This window comes from Ursus maritimus, unplaced genomic scaffold (assembly GCF_017311325.1).
Source record: "Ursus maritimus isolate PB19 unplaced genomic scaffold, ASM1731132v1 scaffold_8, whole genome shotgun sequence".
Taxonomy (NCBI): Eukaryota; Metazoa; Chordata; class Mammalia; order Carnivora; family Ursidae; genus Ursus; species Ursus maritimus.
This window is the reverse complement of record NW_024426996.1, coordinates 2,804,438-2,824,247: the sequence shown is the minus strand read 5'-3', so window position 1 is coordinate 2,824,247 and position 19,810 is coordinate 2,804,438. Positions and strand designations below refer to the sequence as shown.

At 45.0% G+C, this 19,810-nt stretch overlaps 1 long non-coding RNA gene across 1 annotated transcript; it reads right to left on the bottom strand.

The window, feature by feature from the left end:
• Positions 1-14,244: 14,244 nt before the first annotated feature.
• On the bottom strand, positions 14,245-19,808 carry LOC121101553. The gene is made up of 2 exons (XR_005833544.1): positions 18,683-19,808; positions 14,245-15,070 (listed from the first exon to the last, which is right to left on the bottom strand). It is a non-coding gene; the product is annotated as an uncharacterized LOC121101553 (long non-coding RNA).
• Between the last annotated feature and the right edge of the window lie 2 nt (positions 19,809-19,810).

Genomic DNA, 19,810 nt, shown 5'->3' with positions numbered 1-19,810 from the left:
CTCCCCCTGTTTGCCTAAAAGTGGGACATAAATTTGTAAAGGTGTCCCCCTTCCTTCTCTACCAGAAAGGACAGAAGTTAATCACTGGAGACAGACTCCAGCCTTTACCCTTCCAGAGAAATCTACATAAGAGGAATCTACATAACAAACCTTGCTGAAACTACCCCTTAGGTACCATTATTTTCCCCACATATTTACCTTCCCACAATTTGCCACTCCTAGAGGCTCAAAGCCCTTTTCCTCTGTCTTGTCACTTCTCTAAAAAATTGTTCTTTGTTCAGCTTTGTAAGCCCAAGTTCTAACCACCCTTTTGAGTTACTCACCACTGGATGCTCCCGTGTGTGTGCACAACACATTGGTTAATAAAATTCTGTTTGTTTTTCTCCTATTGATCTGTTTTTGTTAGTCCAATTTATGGGACCCCAACCAATAAAGCTAAGATAGGTAGAAAGAAAATAATTTTTCTCTCCCCTACCTGTGCTACCAGGAACATGATGGGTGGATTCAAGATAAAAAAAGACCAATGAGGACCAACAGTCTCCATATTTCTAGAATGAGATGACGGAGGCCTGACCTGGCCCAGAGACAGTGAGAATGGCCATAAGGGGCAGATTCAGTATGCAAGCCGAGGTAAGGGGAAGAATATAGGTTGGCTGCAAAATCAGCTTCAGTTGGTGTTCGCATGTCATCTTCTACCACATCTTCTATGAATGTCCATCTCATGGACTAGGACTTTGACCTATTTCTATTCACAAAGAAACTTAAACTTAAAGACCTAGATCTTCCCAGACCACAATTAGCTATGACTGGATTAAGACTGGCAGAGGATGTGACTTCAAATCCAGTAGCTGGGATGATAGAGATACTTTCAAATGAGAAAGAGGAAACAACAAGAACCAGTTTGTGAAGAAAGAGATGAAGTTCAGCTGCCTGGTGGCTATGAGTGTAGAGATGGCCCCACCGTAATTAAGAATGCTCACTTGGTGTTCTCTCATTGCATTTGACAGAGGTGATGACTGCTGTTTCAGATATTTGTGAACATTTAGAGTAATCTTTTGTTTGTTTTTGTTCATTTGTTTCTTTGGAAACTAACGATTGGGGAAACATAAGTTTCAGTTCTAGTGAATCTTCCCCATTGAAGACAAAATAGAAAATACTCTCAGAGACCGAATCTCTTCTAGAAAACTTCATCAGCATCAAGATAAACATTATAGGAAATCTTGTAATAGAGCTACGAAGGTCACAATCTTGTCTTTTAAGGGGGAGACCAGGCCTTTGACCTGATGGCACAGGATGAAGATCATTTATTTCACTTCCATCTATTAAGGCCCATATTTACACAAACAATTGCTTTTGGCCTATTACAACAGTTTATGCCTTCCTGATTCCAACCGCAGAACATCCTCTTTTCCAAAGATGGCTTCTGAGGAGGGGGGACTTCACTTGTGATCTTGGATACTCCAAAGAGGCAGCACCCCAAGAACATGCCTCTGCCCTGGGCAACCTTCATGCCTTGCCTTGGGAACAGAAGGGACAGTGAGCACTTTGTCCAGAAAGCTTATTCAGGAGTAACTGGAAGTGAAATAATGGGAGACAATTCTATTTTTTATCCAAAAATAGAACTTAAGACCTGTGCTATGACATCACCTTAAAGTTTGTGGAAGAGGAAAACATCATCTGGAAGGAAAAAGATGCGTAGGAAATTCACCATGACTCTCTTTGATTTGGAGGTCGTTTCCACAAAGCTGATATGTTTGTGTGTGTGTGTGTGGCTGCTTTTCTCACAAAAGGAATGAACAAATATGTAAGAAAGAAGATGTTTTAACAAGACTGAGTTTTACCCCTGTGTTTGGTCCTCAAACCAAATATTTTCAAGATAAAAACTTCCCAAGCTAGGGGAAACAAACGATCACATTCTTCGTAAAAATGCCTTTTTGCCACTAACGAGAGTGATGTTAGGTGATTACAGCCGGCCATGATGCAAATTCTCATGATGCAGGCTCAGAATGGCACTAGGAATAGAAAGTCCAGACTCCTTATCGGAGCCTTGGACACCATCTCGAGTTAGGCCTTCTCTGCTGCAGGCTCCTTCTGGCTTGTTCCCAACCCATGGCTTCTCGCGCTAAACCTTGTCTACATCTGACAGCTCCATCAGGCCCTAAGCTCAGAGGAAAAACACCATCTGCACGTGTTATTTCTCATCCTCTGCAGCTGGAAGACACTGATGACATGTAATCCTCCAGACCTCTATCGTCGTTTCCAGGAATGAACGATTTTTCATGGCAGGTGTCCACGAATCACTCCATTCTATAGACGGTCAGGTCATTCTATAGCTGAGTCTCCAGGACTGAATGACTTGCTCTCTGAAAACTCCTACAGAGCAATGATGGAGTCAGGTTCGTAAGGCAGGGAGGGCCTCCAAAGAAATGGGTCACCCCACATGCAAACTCAGGAAATGAACATGTGGCCTCGGGCTCAATTGCAGGGGAGAACTCTTAGGAGGGTAAGTATAGTCACCCCAACTGTAAGACAGCCAGTGCTCAGGGTGCCAGCTCCGGGGGCTGACACGAGACCACTCTAGGAGCCCTAATTGCCTCAGGTGGATGAAATAGTTCTTTTAAGTCTCTCCTAAAAATGAATCTTCCATGAATCTAACTCCAAGTGTTGACTGTATTATCATTTTTTAAAGATTTTATTTATTTATTTGAGAGAGAGAGAGAGAGAGAGAGAGAAAGCCAGAGTCAGAGCATGAGCAGAGGGGGAGGAGCAGAGGGAGAAGCAGACTCCCTGCTGAGCAGGGGACCCCCCCCCCCAATGCAGGGCTCCATGACTTGAGATCACGACCTGAGCCAACGGCAGATGCTTAACTGACTGAGCTGCCCAGACACCCATATCGTTTTTAAATTAAGGATGAAGAGGTAGTGGTAAGGAGAAAGAAGAGGTGTTCATTTTTGAGAAATCAGAGGTACTGTCCAAGAGTTGCTCAGGAGCGATTTTTGAAAGTTGATTTTCTTCTTTAAAAAATTTTTTTTTCTTACAGACACCGATTTAATTTCTCCTTTACAGTATTCTTTTTGTTTTGAGAAAGCCTAAAAAGCGTATCTGTCAAAGTGTGGACTCCTCGCTGCCCAGGTGCGGGGGTCAGTCTCCTGCTCTGTCTGCCTCACCTTCAGAGCTGTCGGAATGCCGCCCTGAGGTGCGAGCCCCACAGTGAGTGAGGTGAACCCAACACAGGGGCCAGCAAGGTCCTTCTCCACCCTCCAGGGAGCCCCAGCCTCCGTGGGTGCAGGGTGGGTGGTAGAACAGAGCGGGTATGAGCAAGCGTTTTGGAGTCAGACCTAGAAGTTGCGCCAAGGTTTCACTTCTTACTGCCATGTCCATGCACAGACCTCAGGTTAATTGTTTCTACCTCAGAAATAATAATACCATGCCCTCAAACAGAGGCTATGAGAAAAGACAGGATGGCACAGAATAGTCCTCAAAGGACCGGCCAGGAGTATCATCCCTACACCTTTAAGGAATCTTGCTTAGCATGGAAATAGTAATCTTGAACAATTTAGGGAGTCATAGTTGCTTTTACTACATCTAAAACACTTCTGTAGGGGTGTCTGGCTGGCTCAATTGGTAGAGCATGGGATTCTTGATCTCGAGGTTGTAAGTTCGAGTCCCACATCAGGTGTAGAAATTACTTAAAATCTTTAAAACATAAATAGATAAAACACTTTTGTAAAACATGATTTGGTATTGGATATAGAGTACTGGGGACTGGGTTAGTTAGCAAATGACAGCGGTCCCACGGAATAACTCATGGAGAATAGCTTATTGTATCACTGCCAGAAATAGAGAGGGAAGACTCTTCTTAAATGGCATTTCAAATGTCTGCTATTTTTTTCCCTTGACTCTCAATTTTAAGTCGTATGAATTTGCTTCCTTGCTAGAAGTTAAGGTGGCATTCCACTATGGGAGCCCAGCTATGCCAAAATGGTTGCTTGTTTATGCGTTTGCCATTAGGAGTCTTCCATATTTTCTCATGTGTTTTTTTCCTTCCTCAAAAGCAGGGGCCACACGGGCACCTGTCTCGTCGCTTGCTTGCCCAGCCCAGGAACCAGCTAGTGTTCAGTGAACTCTTAGTTGATGAACTGTTGGGTGCATGTGGAACCATTTACTGCTGGGGGATTTCTCCACAGACACAACCTATAAGCTGAGTTATAGGTTATATATCTCTCCATCCAAATTTCTGTATTTAACTATAATTCTCAATAAACAAGCAGGTGTTTAGGTTTTTTGGGATTTGTTTTTTGTTCTGGGTTTTTTTGTTTTTGTTTTTGTTTTGTTTTGTTTTTGCCACTAGATAACACCTTTTCTGTTTAACTGTTTTTGTTTCAATCCAAGTCTACTTCTTTGTATTTTCTTCCTACAAACAACTTCTTCTCCTTCTTCTTCTTCTTCTTCTTCTTCTTCTTCTTCTTCTTCTTCTTCTTCTTCTTCTTTTCAAAAAAGGTTTTTCTCTGAGACTTTTAGCTTCCCTGAGGCTGGGCAGGTGGACTTATGTGGCTTGAATTTTGTTTATGTGCTTTGAAAATTCTAATTATAACTCTTTGGGGAGCTGCTGTGCGAAGTGCTGTATAAAAGAAGAGCTGGATGGTGGACTGACAGGCTGGCAGGGATTAAACGTGCGTGTCACTCTGGGGCTGGGCGCAGCTGCCGCCGCTAATGCCACAGCACATAACCCTGGGACAAAGGTTTGCTGTGACCCATTGTTGTATTTTACTGGGCTTTTAGAAGGGGGCCTGGTTAAAGGAAGGGAACGTAGCACTATTAAATATGGTGAAGTTGACTGCCTCCCTAAGCTGATTTAGGGGCACCAAGGGGTCCCCCCAAAATGGTGCAAGCCTTTCCTTCCCTAGCTGAATGGTCAAATGTGGAATCTAAAAATCCCTGCTAAAGTCATAGTGCACCACTTTCTAAGAGAGAGTCACCGGCTGGTCAGCGAGTGGCGATGAGGAGACAACATGGGGTCAATCCCCTTAGAAGGAGAGGCTTCAGAGTAGGGAACTTATTTTTATGCTCTGCTCCCGAGCTGGTGCAAGGAGGATAAAATAAATTTTCTTGTTAAGGACATCCCCTGAGGAGGCTCCCCTCCCACCGCCTCGCGTTACCGCACAGCTTACAGTCCACCGCGAACATCCAGCCTTGTGGGCTAAGCATTGTCTCCCCCCGCTTCCCGAGTAGTTATTTTTTGTCATTATGTGCGAATGCTAGGCCCAGGCGAAGGTCAATGGAAACATCAAGTTGCTTACACCTTTGCTTCTCAAAGCGCAACCATGGGCCAGCAGCATCAACATCACCTACTAACATCTCACTTGTTACTCGTGAAGGCTCCAGCCCCCACCCCAGACCTACTGAATCAGAATCTGTATTGTGACAAGGTCCCCGGATGGTGTATGTGCACATTAAAGTATAAGAAGCACTGACTCAGATCTTCATGTAGATTTATTCAATTTTGGTTTGCACATTAGAGAGACAATGGATCATTTCTGGATGTTGAAAGAGGATAGGAGGACATAAGAAACGGGACCCCGTTCCATTCCTTGAGAGATTCACTTGCGTGTCTCAAGGGCCCCTCATGCTGTCAGGCCTCAGAAAAGTCACTTTACCAGTTTGTCCCTGTGCTGCCTGGATCGATATCCTCCACCTGCCAGTGACCAGGTCTCCGTCATCCCCCCTCTGGCGTCCGTCTAGGGGTTTTCAGAAGGGGAAGGGAGCCGCGCTGCTTCCCCTCTGCTCCAGCTGTTGCTCTGTTCTTGGGCAGCCTCTGCTTCCGGTCTCTGCGGCCGCGATGCTGCCGCAGACAGTCTCCAACCGCCCACAGAAAGAGGGCGTATTCCAGACCTCCCAGGCCCAGAGCAGCGGCACTCCGGTCTACTGTTACCTGGAGCTCTCTGCTGTCTGCTTCCTGGGCTCTCATGGTCACCTCTCTTTCAAGTAAGAACATTTCCCTTCAAGTAGCCACCTCTCTTCTGGAGAGGGAGCCAGAAAATGACAAAGTTGGGAGAAGAAAGGGGCCCCACGCAAGATGGCGGGAAGTAGTGGCCAGAGGGCAAATCTGATCCCCAGATGATGCTCTGTGGAGATGGGGAAGAAGGAATTCACCACAGAGAGTCTGCTATTCATGTGAAGTTTCTTTCGGAGCTGTGCTAGAATAAGAGCTTCGCTCCATTTCTCAAGCAAGGCTTCAGCAAAGTCTGCTGTGTCCATCTTCTTGGCGGAGAGCTGAGGTTCAGGGACCGTGTCTGGCCTGCAGTCAGGTGGTATGGTGAGAGGAGATGTTCCCTCACCGTAGACCGTAGAAGGCACACCAGCTGCCTAAGTGACCTGGATTTCAGGGGAAGCAAGAAGTTGAGAACTCTAGGGGTTCCTGGGTGGCTCAGTCCATTAAGCATCTGCCTTTGGCTCAGGTCATGATCCTCGGGTCCTGGCATTGGGCCCTGCATTGGGCACCTTGCTCAGCGGGGAGTCTGCTTCTCCCTCTGACCCTCCCCCCTCTCATGCTCTCTCTCTCTCTCTCTCTCTCTCTCGCTGAAATAAATACAATCTTAAAAACAAAGAAGTTGAGAACTCTAACTATGAATGTGTTCATAGCATTCATAGAAATCTTGGGGAAAACCCTGTATTTGCCACAGAATATGGGATGGGGGAGCCTGGAGCCATTACTTTTTTAAATTAAATGAATGAATGCCTCCAGAAGGGACTTGGATCACCTAGGAAACAGTTATACTACTGAACAGTTATACTTCCTGCCAGGACACAAAGGTTCTGGAGGGGAAGAGAGATTAGGTTGAATTGAGATCTGGAAAAGCCACCGAGGCCTGCCTGCATCTAGCCCTGAGGACCACCATTGTCACTCTCTGAAGTCCTGCTTCTGCCCCTTCCCCCTCGGTCCCTTATCTGTCAGACACGTGTCTGTCTGAACCTGAAGTTCTAGTTCCCTCCCATGAGTGATATTGAGTAACCCATAACCCCTAGGAAGAGTTTGTCTGTGGAACACACTTGGAGGGTCTCCAAGGAGCCACCAAGTCCTGACACCTGCAGGGCTGAGTCTCAGCTGAGCTGTAGAGACACCAGGACAAGAGAGCTTGGATTTACTTAGCTGCCACTGTGCAAGCACGAAAAGACCCCTGCCTTTCCTGTTCCTGGACGTTCTCCTCGCTCTTACCTACCCAGCCCACTGCCTGCCAGCACACAGCAGATGCTTCAAAGGAATGACTGCGCCTTCTTTGGTCGGGAGTGTTGACCGGTGCAAACAGGTACAGCTGGCTAGGTCATGAGATGCTTGGATTTCTTCATTCAGGCTTACAGCACTCATTTACTTAGAAGCCTGAAAATCTATCACCACACCACTCATGGTCTGCAGGGTTTTCTGCCATCTCCAAGGGTCCTCAACCTTTGGAGGCCATGAGAATCACCTGGGGTGACTGTCAAGGATGCAGATTCCTGGGGCCTGAGCCCTGAGCCCAGTTGGGATTTGGAGATTGGTGGTCCGCAGACCCACTGGCAGAAGCCCTGCTCCAGCACTTGGCCTTTGGCTTTCCAGGGTGCTAACGCCAAGCCCCCCACCTTCCAGAGTCATTAATTTCTGCTCCTCCATGGCCTTTGGATTCTTAAACTCCCCTCAGGGCTAGATTCATCCTTTTTGCTTCTGGAATATTCCTGCTTTAAGAGCCACCTATTTCTTCAATGTAGTCAGGTTCCTCTTTTTCAGTTTCTCTGACTCCTTCTCAATGTTTCCCCCTAAAACCCCTTTCTTAGTTCCTTATAATTCTGCTCTTCCTCCTTCTTCCTCTCTCCACTTAACCTTCTGGAAATAATCCACCTTGGTAATAGTTCCTTTTATACAGACCACAGAACAGAACGAAACATATTTACATTTTAAGGGAAACTTCTCTTTTCTCTCATTAACATATATGAAATACCAAATACTCCATCTTTATATGATTCTAGACCCACGGGCATTGAAGGAGCACTGACAAACTTAACCTACCTCAAAATTGTTGCTGTGGCCAAATCACGTTCCCTGTAAACAGGGGGCTGCTCTCCAGCTGCTTTCACTGGGAGACCGAGCACCCAAAGACGTCTCACTGTTCCCAGTCACCATTACAATGAAAGGATGTTACTTTAGCAGTTTAATAGTACCTACATTCCTTATTTTAAATGAAAAATAAAATGCTTTGAAATTTATATTTACTAAATGAGTGGGAAAAGTGCTTAAAATATAATTGCAGGAACAAAGTAATCATTTTTTAGATGTAAAATTGAAGTTTTAGATTCAAATCACTTTTTATTCATTCAGACCCTTTTGGAAAGCTCTCAAAGCTTTAAAGGAAAGGACAGCTAGCTGAATTAAGAATTGAACTGTTTAAAACTTGATGAGACAGATAACGAATTACATCTAAATCATTTAATAGTTTGGTTTTTAATGTATCTTCTATAAATGTGGTGTTGAGTGATACTCCGTTTTTTTAATCAAGAGCTAAACTTTTGTAGATAGGAGGCACAAAAGCAGTGGATCTAATCACTCCAGGTAAAACAGTCGGAGCGCCCAAACCAGTGCGGTATGACTGCCCCCTAGTGGCAGCATATCCTCATCACAGAAGCCCTGCCTCGTGGAAGCCGAGGAGGGGGCAACCACCCGGTGACTCCAGTTAAGTTTTATTTTCCATCCTGTCTACACTTCTGGCTTCCAGGGCTACTTTAAGAAATATGTATTTGTTGATACAGTTTCAAAGAAAGTTATATAGAGACGTGTAATCATGGTCTTCACTCTCAGAAGTTTATCTTCATTTCACTCAGGCTCCAAATAGACAAATAATACATAGGTGAGGTTCAAATGTCCTCTCAATTTCATTCTACCCAGAACACACTTAGTGATTTAAAACTAAGAGAAGCAGTAAGGTTTGCTGGGTGTTGTAGCACCGGATTCAGTAAGGGGTGAACAGCGGGCCGAGTCAGTCCCCCAGCTGCCCTCTGCGAGTGCTCTATTCCTTGCCAACCCATCTGCCCAACCCGCTAAGCAGAGGGGTTGAAATAGAGTCTCTCTAAGATGCTCTCCAGGAAAAGTTCCAAGACTTCTCCGGTTTCTTAATTTCCACCCTAGGGGGGACCAAAATGTTTTGAAACTTTGGCTAAGCTGCTCCAATCGCCGGGCACCATCCCCCACCGAGCCTGCTCCACACACGTTGTTGTGGGTGATTTCAAGCCTGACCCATTTTCATAACCGGATTCTATCCCTTCTGGGAAATGCAGTGTCACAGAAATATCTAGCTGGCCAGTTGGTCAAATCATCTTTGCTCCTTGTCATTTGCACCGAGGGGTTTAGTACAGCCGTCTTTTCAAATAAAGTGGACCAAGAAGATGAAAAGGATTTGAATAAAGCCCACAAGTTTCAAAACTGCGTAACCTGATGTAGTTTCATTTTGTGGAGCTAGCAGCTACTTTAGCAGACTTAAAAAACTAACGCTGGTGTCTTCGAGGTTTCATTTCAGTCCGTGCTTTCAGTGTTCAGAAATCAGTGCCAAGACGATTAAGCATGACCTTTCCATTCCGACGGCTCCTCCCCTCGCGGGTGCAAACAGCATCTGTCACACCGACCTGCGAATGCAGATGTTTGCATATTTGCAGGACCCGGTGTCTTAAAATGGTAAAAGGAGTGCTGGAGTCCATGCTTGGCGGAAGGGAGCATCATACCACGTCATCTGTCCGAATGACTTGATAAGAAAGCCACGCTGCCGTTCTAGGAAATTAGGAGACGCGTAAAACGAAGCACCCCTCTTAAACCACACACACGTGTGCTCTCTTGAAGTTCTTGGCGTCCCATACAACCCCTGCTGCATCTGAAGGCATGCTGATTCACTGTGATAAGAGGCGTTTGGTGACATGTACGTGATCCCCCGCTTCCACAGCAAGCATCGCGCATACTCAGCGTCTGTGGGATCGCTCTCGCAATCCTGCGTCCTTGTTTCCGCAAAGTCCTACTATCTCACAGTTCAAAGGGATCTTAAAGGGGATTTCCTCCAAATAGAAGAATCCTTTCACTAGTAGTTACAAAGGCAGGCGAAAGGAAGGTTTGGGAGTGACCTCACTCCGAGGGTAGCCAATAAGATTGAGAAACAAGAATAAGCCTGTGAAGTCCGTCTGTTTTTATGCATCACCAGCGACCCGCAATTCCAAACCGTGTCAATGCTAAGATGCTCTTCCAGACAGGGGCAGACCACCTTCACTCCCCCCCACAGCCCCGCCCCCTGACTCCCAGGCTTCCTACGCTCTCTGGTCTCTGACTTGATAGTACATGACTAAGAGCATACTCCTTTCTGTTTTTCTTTTTCCAATAGATTTTCTACTTTATGTCTCCTAATTCTCAAAGTGATGTTTTATAACTTGGAAGGTATAAAAACAATATAAGCAAGCATTTAAAAATTTGTCCATAATTCCACTATCCAGAGATGCTTCCAGCCTACAAAAGGCCTGTTTCCTACATGTCCTCCTCCTATCAACTTTTCTTTACGTGATTGAGGTGATTTGTATATCTATACTAAAGACCTTTAATAAATCACATTTTTAAAGGCTGCATAATAATCCACTCTATTGGGCTGTGCTAAACATTTTTTAACTATTCTGTTAATGTTATGCATTTAAGCTGTTTCTAGCCTGTCACTCTTACAAGACAACATAATGATGAAGATGACTATAATAATATCGTTTTTGTCCAAGTATTTTTGTTAAAATTCCTAGAAACGGAATTACTGGATCACAGTTTAAGCACTTCTTGCAAAAACCTTAGCAACTATACTGCTAAATGGCTGGTTTGCATACGTACGACTGTGCATGAAAATGATGAACCCACCAGACCTCACCGACATCGAGCTTAATCAGGCCATTAGGTAGGAGGGAGAGAGGGTTGTTTGTTTCTTTTCATTTTTTTTTTTTTGCTAATTTGATAAGCAAAAAAAAAAATTCCATTACTAATACAATTTATACTTCTTTGATCACCAGTGGGATTTTGCATTTTCTCATTTACGAATTTCTCTTCAAGTCCTTTGCTCATATAGATAGCCACCCTTTGGAACTTAACTTTTACTAAAAAAATGCATAAAGAATCACAGTTTTTTATAAGTTTGCCTGCCTCGCCAACTCTCATTCTGAAATGCTTTCTCTGCTGCCATGTAACCTTGACCCGGCTGACCAAGTCCTGCCTCCCGGGGACACACATTACTTTTCATGGCCCTTACAGATAACCATTACAGTCCCGTCTGTGCTTTTCTTCCCAGATTGATCAACTGTTCCATCATTCTATTTGGTCACATTTTAGTTTGTTGGAGTCCACTAGAGTGGTAGACAGAGAAGGATACAAAAATCAAGCTATGGTCTCACCCGGAGGATGGGGCAGGACTTAGACCTCCACGGGCTTTGGTGCTGGTTTGTTTTTGTTAATGTTGCTGAAAGTTCTTAACCCTTTATCTATCATCTGTCTACCTATCATCTGTCTATCACCTATCTATCTATCTATGTATCATCTATCTGTATATCTATCTATCATCTATCTATCTATCTATTATCTATCTACCTATTATCTATCTATCTATCTATCTATCTATCTATCTATCTTCATTCATCTACTGCACTATCTTATGGATGTTTCACAAGTAAGAAAGCTACCAAAACTCCCATTCTTAAGATGACTTTTCTCAAGCCAGGTCTCTTTATTCTGTGCACAAAGGATTGATTTGAAGGCTCTAAAAGCAGATCTTTACATTCATGGGAGGTGTGACAGACACTACTAGCAATGCAAAAAAACAAAAAACAAACAAAAAAACCCATTCTCCTCTTATTTTAGCACACAGCTAGATTCCATTCCTAGGCTCCGTTGCAGTTGGGTAGAGCCATGGGATCAGACGTGTTCAGTGGAACTGGGGAGGTTATATGTATCTCTTATTGGTCCAGCCCATCCAAACCTCCCTCAACTGCTCCTCCATGCTGACTGCATTTATGAAACTGAGAGCAACTTTGCAATCCATGAGTTGAAGACAGCAGGACCACTGGTGGCCTGGTTTGCAAGTGACTGTGAGGTAGAGGCTGCCCCCACTGACTTGAATACCCTCACTGGACAATTACAGGAATAAGAATTAAACTCCTTACATGTGCAATATTGAATGTTGAGTCTCTGAAGCAGTAATTTAGCGTCCCCTATCTAATGCAGGAGAAAGCAAGGTGTAGTGGAAAGAACCTACAATGAAAATAGTATGTGGCAGGTCCGTTCCTGACCTCTGTTCTCCTTATAGCACAGGAGGCTGGAAGCCCACCAACTGCATTTTGTTGATTCCCTTGCCAACTGTCTCCCAGAAAGAATCTGTCAGCTGGGAGACTGGAGAAAGGAAGAATTTTTTTTGTTTTGTTTTGTTTTTTCCTTTCTGCTTTAGGCAGTACATGCAGCAGCAATGGTGGCATCTGCAAGCTCGAGAAGCATTAGTCCCAGTTTTCAGCTGCATCAACAGAGCTGTGTCCTCCTCGGTCCCCCAGACCAGCAGGGGCAGTGTCTCCCTCAGTTCATCAGCAACGCGGACTTGGGTGCTTGGATCAAAGGAAGTCACAACTTCGAGATCTCCCTCTTATTTCTCTTGTCCTTCCGACATCTTTGTAGCCAATTCCCGTGTTATATCCCTCCCTGGATAAAGTATCTAGAATGGTTTCTTTTTTCTAACCTGGACACTGACTGACAATACACACAAATTCTGTTTCTGGAGTTGCTAATTACTAAAATATCCCTTATCATTTCCAAGCTCCAGTTTTCTCATCTATTAAAAAAATAACAAGAGGGGCACCTGGGTGGCTCAGTCGGTTAAGTATCTGACTCTTGATCTCAGCTCAGGTCTTGATCTCAGGGTCGTGATTTCAAGCCCCACGATGGGCACCATGCTGGTTGGGGAGCTTGCTTAAAAAAAATAATAAGAAGAATAATGAAAGCCACTCTGCCCAATTAACATAATATGATATCCAAAGGAAAGTGGTATGGAAACTCATTGTAATTTATACATACATTACTATTTTTTTTTAATGGAACCTGGTTACGTTTCCGCTTGTTGGTCACATCTCCCTCTTTCTAGAATTTTAGGAGCCTCTTGAGTATTTCTAAATCTTGATCCAGTTAAATATGCTGATTATTTCCTCCTCTGAAAAAGACTAATAGAACTTGCTGCCAACAGAGAGAACTGTTCTATTACCACTGAGGGCAAAGCTTCAGTCCTTTCCCACCTCCTGTTGGCAAATGTCACCAACGAACCAATGAGCCTGGCTTCCTGTAACTATGTCGAACTGACTAAATGCCAAAGAAGGGCTTGGACACAGGATACATGATAGACACAAAGGAAGACAGACCTTAGTATCCCAGGTGAACGTTCCTTGATTTACTCACAGACACTTAGGCCCCTCTTCGAAGAGCAGGTCCTCAGCCCATCATCCCTCATATCCTCCCCAATTATTTCTGGGAGTTCCCAGAAACATCACCTCACGTGTACTGAAGACCAAGTCCCCTCCTGTTCTTTGCTCTATCCTTTGTGCCAAGAGTCCTATGAAGACCATTTGGCCATGTTCTCCATGAGGCCGTTCTCTGGAGAGTACAGGGCTCCACCCCGCTCCCCCAGTTCTGTGGACACAGTTCAGGTAAAGTGGAGAGAAACAGGAAAGGGCTGGCTTTTGACCCCACTGCACTTCTCTCCTCAGGTAGGTGACTTTCCATAGCTGCCTATAATGGATTTATGATATCATCATTTTTATGATGTTCTTGGGGTGCGAAAAAATTGTGCTTGAGGTAGACTGGCCCTTTTGATGTTTTGGGGCTACACAACACTTCGGGGTGAGGCGTCATGTGCACTCTAGGGTGGTCAACAGCACGACTTAACAGATGCCAGGAGGTGCTTCACAATGTGAAACCAAGAATATCTCCAGACACTACCAAATGTCCCCTGGAGGACAAAATTGCTCCCAACTGAAAACTACTATCTCAGGGTCTATGGAGTATATACTGTATTAGGATTCCCCAGAGAGGGGCACCTGGTTGGCTCAGTCTGCGGAGTGTGCAACTCTTGATCTCCGGGTTGTAAGTTCGAGCCCCGCGTTGGGTGTAGAGATTACTTAAAAATAATAACTTAGAAGAAAAAAAGGATTCCCCGGAGAAACAGAACCAAAAGGATATGTCGATATAGAAATGAGATTTATTATAAGGAATTGGCTCGTGTGATTATGGGGGCTGACGAGTACAAAATCCGCAGGGCGGGCTTGCGGGCTAGAGACCTAGGAGACTTGGTGTTCTTTTGAGACCGCAGGCTGCCTGCTGTCTATCAGGAAGATAGACGTTACAGATGAAGTCTGAAGGCATTCTGCTGGAGAATTCTCTTGCTCAGGGGAGGTTGGTGTTTTTTTCTATTCAGGCCTTCAATTGACTGGGGGAGGCCCCCTCAATTATGAGGAGCAGTTTGCTTTACTCAGAATCCATCAATTTAGATGTGAATCTCATTCAAAAACACCCTCACTAAAACACCCAGAATAATGTTTGACCAAAGAGCTGGGCACCCGGTGCCCAGTCAAGTTGATACATAAAATTAGTCATTATGGATACATAGCTATCAAGACAAGGTCGCAGCTTCCTGAAGCTCACATTCGAGGCAGTGACCCAAATGATAAACAAGGGTTTCAGTTGTCTAGCACTGGGTAACAGACCATCCCAAACTTTGTGGCCCAGAACAGCAGCCATTTTATTATGTGCATGTATTTTTTAGATCCAAAATTCACACAGGGCACAGAGGGGATGGCTTGTCTCTGCTCGTCAGAGTGAGACCTCGGTTGGCAAGACTCAAACCATTGGGAGTTATTTAAGTGGCTGGAGGCTGGAATCATCTGGAAGCTTCTTCAATCATGTGTCTGGAACCTGGACTGCGATGACTCAAGCTGGGCTGCATGAAACTCTCCTTGTGACTTGGGTTTCTCTTGACATCACAGCTGGCTTCCAAAAGGGAGCACCCTGAACGGAATGCTGGAGAGTGAGTGTTCCAAGACATCAGGCTTCTGACAACCTAGCCCCAAAAGTCATGCAGTGTCACCTCCATGTTCTATTGGTCACAGGTGATCACCAGGGACAGGACAAATTCAAAGGAAGGCAATTAGGTACCGCCTCTCAATGGGAGAGTGACAAGGTCACATTGCAGAAGATCATTTTGGGTGAGAGATAAAGATAGATACAGAATATATAACTTTATATATTATGTAATTTATTTGCCACAACAAGTATGCAAAAATCCTATATAATGAATTCAGGTAGAGCTAAACAGGAGAGGTGTCAAAAATATTTAGATTGCAAATGGAGGCAAGGAATCTTTTGGAGCTATGAAAACATTCTAAAATTGAATTATGATGGCTGCACAATTCTGTAAATGTACTAAAAATCATTGAATTGGGCACTTACAGGAATCGGACACTATGTACGTGTATTGTACCATAATACACCTGTTATATACACCGTTAGCATGCCACAAGCATTGAAGATTCAGAATAACCACAGCTGCTGGCCCTAGTGCTAGAAGAGAGGCCAGAGATCCCCTTCATTTACTGGGTAGTGGAAAGGTCTCAGGTGTGTGGGAACGGGGGTGGCCAAGATGACTTGGGCCAAGTTGACACTCAGGGGTACAGGGCAGTGGCTATTTACAAACTTGGACAGAAGTATTTTGATATTTTAACAACCAGCATTGAGTGCTTTGACAAGCATAAGGTAGCGTAAGGGAACTGGAAGGACAGGCCAGGGTCAGAGGAGAAGCATTTTAATATGGCAGCTAGGGAAGCTCCTTCTGAGAAGGTGACCTTTGAACAAAACACCTGAGTGAAGTGAATGAGGAAACCCCATGAGATCTAGAAGGAGAGAAAACCGAGAAAAAGGAAAAGCAATTATAAGGCCCTGAGGTAAAAATGGACCAAGTTCAAGGAGGAGCAAGGAGGTCGGGAAAGCCAGGTTGAAGAGAGTGAGGAGAGTGCCAAACATGTATGTCCTATAATCTAGGAGATACCCTATCCCTGCTTCAATAACGCAGCAGCCGAAAACACTGGTAGGAATAGAGAGAAAGTCCACAGCACCCATGAACTTGATCCTTGGCACACCCTTCCTGTGGCTCTCATGGAGCTGGGACTTGGCTTTACTATGGACTACAGTGGATGCGTGCACACATATGGTCCTCGAGAAGTTCTGAAAGAATGGAGCTTCCTGGGTGACGTACACAGTGTGATTCCTAGGGAGCCTCAGTGCAAGACAAGGATTTCCCACTGCTGCAGGGGACTCTTGATTCTCCACCTTCCCTGATGGGTTTTGTGAAGTGCACTGCATTATTACTTCTCTAGAACTTTCAAACACTGGTAGATGATATGAGGGAATTAAACCACATCACTGGCTTAGCGAAAGGAACCAATATTTCGCATTAGATAAAGAAGGTGGAGATAATGCTAAGCGAAATAAGTCAAGCAGAGAAAGACAATTAGCATATGGTTTCACTCATTTATGGAACACAAGAAGTAGGAAGAACAGTAGGAGAAGAAAGGGAAGAATGAAGGGGGGTAAACAGAAGGGAGAATGAACCATGACAGACTATGGACTCTGGGAAACAAACTGGGGGCTTCAGAGGGGAGGGGGGTGGGGGATTGGTATAGGCCAGTGAGTAAGGAGGGCACGTATTGCATGGTGCACTGGGTGTTCTACGCAAGCAATGAGTCATGGAACTTTACATCAAAAACTAGGGATGTACTGTATGGTGACTAACATAATATAATAAAAAAAATATTATTAAAAAAAAAGAAGGTGGAGAAAGGAGTTCAAGATTGACTACTGAAAATGAAAAGTGGGAAAGCAATAGAGAAAAGGGGAAATAAGAAAAAGGAACGGGGAAGGGTTGGGAAGGCTGGAGTAAATTTTACACCCTCAAGTTGATGAGTTATAGCCATATCCAGACAGCCTATTCAACAAAGAAGCTAGGAGTGCTTATAGAGATGAGAAGAAAATAAAACAGGGTCTTAATTAATTCGAGATGACCTAATTGCCTTAGCCTTTGATACTGGATTAAATGATCACATAATTGTGTCACAGAACACAGAGGAGGTGTCTTCAAGCAAAACTAAATTGGCTTATTTTTAAAAGGAATATGGCAGCTCTGAGCCTGCCACAGAATTAAGAGGAGAAATGGAAGCCCTCCCGTTGGATAGATGGAAGCCCTCCCGTTAGAGAGCAGGCCTATAGCTGAAAAACATGGTCAGTTCTTTCTTTCTCTGCTGTCTCTGTGCTCTAATTTAATTTGAAATGGTGATTTTTTTTTCTTTTTCATGAGTCTGAAGAGCAGACAGTGGGAAACAGAGTAGACTCCCTCAACCCCAAGCTATGGTTACCTCAGTCCATGGTTATCCCAAGCCATGGTTTCCCTTACAGAATGTATCCTTTATTTCCCACCAACATAAATGATGGAGAAGAAGAGATCATGCTTTTTAATAACACAGTTAACTAAGGAAGCTGAAAGACCATTCCTTCTGTGAAGAGAATGAGTAGAAATGCCATTGCCAGGTAACCAGGTAAAAAGCAGACATTGTTATATTTAAGCTTTCTGTAGAGAGAAAAAAATTAAGACCAAAAAGGATCTTCAACTATATAATCATTTTTTAAAGTTCTCTTTAGAGGAGTCTCGAGTGTTAGAAGCACATTCTTCTAATAAAGAAATTCAAATCTAGACACATTAGCTCGCCCCAAATTCTCTTTATGAGACAGTTGATGGTTCGGATGTGGTAGTCATTCCAATAAAGGCCCAAGATTTCTTGACAAATAAAAATTTTTCCAAAGAAGCATAAGATGTTCCAGAATTGTTAAAACAGCTTGATCGTTTGTATCCATTTCTACATTGAAAACCCGTATGGAAAGAAGTCAGTGCTAGGAACCAGTGCCATTGAAAGGAATACTGAAATAAGTAAAACATATTATGTGGTATTAAATATATATGAGCCTCTTATTTGTTTGGAAGCAAAAGTTGCAGTTTCTTTAATAACATATATGTATATGTGTGTGTATTATATATATACTATTCAAACAATCTAATGTAAAATCTATTACCAAATATTTTTATAAGCAACCAGCATTTTGTTGAAACCATCTGGTAATGCTGCAGCAACTGGTACCACTCCAATACTGAATGGGTATTTAGTGGAGCAGGGGGCGATAGGGAAGTGAGAGAGCCTGGGGAAAAATGGAGTAAGTAACGGAAAGAATGACCTCAAAGGAGAGGGTCACAGACGGGATAGCAAAATGAGAAAAGGACACAGGCAGGAGGAAGACCTGAAAATGGGAAGAGGGTGATCTTAGTAAGTTTTGCTTCTTTCCTGAAAAAAAAAAAAAAGGAGGAGGGGAGGTTAAGTAAAAGAAAAACCAGAATTTGCTAAAATGGGAACAAAATAGATACTGAAACATTGAACAAAACGCTCTAGAAAGAGAACAGGAACTCCCCGCCCAGCTGCTCCGATCTCAGCCCCTCCCGGGCCAGGGCTGGCATCTGTTTGCAAGTGGCCCCTGTGCTCCTGTCCATACAAGCTGTAGCAAATAGAATCCTGGATGTACCTGCACCATCACGTACGTGCGTGTTATCAGAGCTTCGGCTCCCCCGGGGCTGTCTTCAGACCGCAGGAATTTCTGCCACGCAATCAGAGCAAGCCGGGGTCTCAGGAGTCACTGACAAACAGAGACCGTAGGAAAGGTGACGTGATGCCGGGTAGAGATCCTCTCCTTCAGGAGCACCGCCGTCTTGGAACCCTGTAAGGCTGTCTCCTCGACGTTAACAAGCACCAGAGTCACCTTGGGGATCCGGGTTAAACGCAGCTGCGGGTTCAGACGGGCTGGGACAGACGTCGTGCATTGTAACAAGGCCCCGGTCGTGCGGGTGCCGCTGGTCTTCAGTCCCAGAGCAGCCTGGTGACCCCGGAGTGAGTGAGGGGGTGTGTGTGAGAGAGAGAGGAGGGAAAGAACCCAGAAGCACATTCTGTGCGGGAGAAGGCGGGGGCCGCACAGGTTCTTTGTTCATTGTCACTGCACGTTGTCCGCCTCCCGAGCGCTCAGAGCGGCCGCAGTTTCCCTGGAGCCCCTGCAGGCGGGTGGGCTTCTCGCCAGGCAGGGCCACGGAGCCATGTGGGCGGTGGGTCAGCCCCGGGAAGGACGCGGAGCGCGGAGGCTCGGGCACAGGCTGGCCTCTCCAACTTCGCTGCCTTCTCACCCAATGTCCGCCCCCCCACCCCGGGACACAGCCACTGTCTCGGAATCAGGCCCATCTGAACGTCAGGGGCGTGTCGGAGAGCTTGGGTCATCGAGGCAGAAATACGGAGATGGTGCTAAAAACCAGACTTCAGAGTCGAGGCCAGGGATTTGACTGATGTCTTCACCCACGGTAAAGATGTTCCTGATACAGAAGCTTCCTCGGAGCCCTTTGTGTGGGAGACAGAAGGTGGGGGCGCCGGTGCCCTCTCCTGCCAGGCTCTCGGGAAAAGAGATTGAATGGATAGTCCATCCCGGCTGGTGTGACTTCATCATTATGTCCTTTGACAGAAACTGCGTGGTGCACGATGCAGGGTGCTGTCCTGAGAGGCCCTACCTAAGTTTGCATACTTCCTGGATGAGGGCTCCTGCCCGTGCCCCGGGGCCAGGCTGGTGAGTGTCAGTGGGAGGAGTAACAAGTTTCACTTCCTCGCTGGCTGG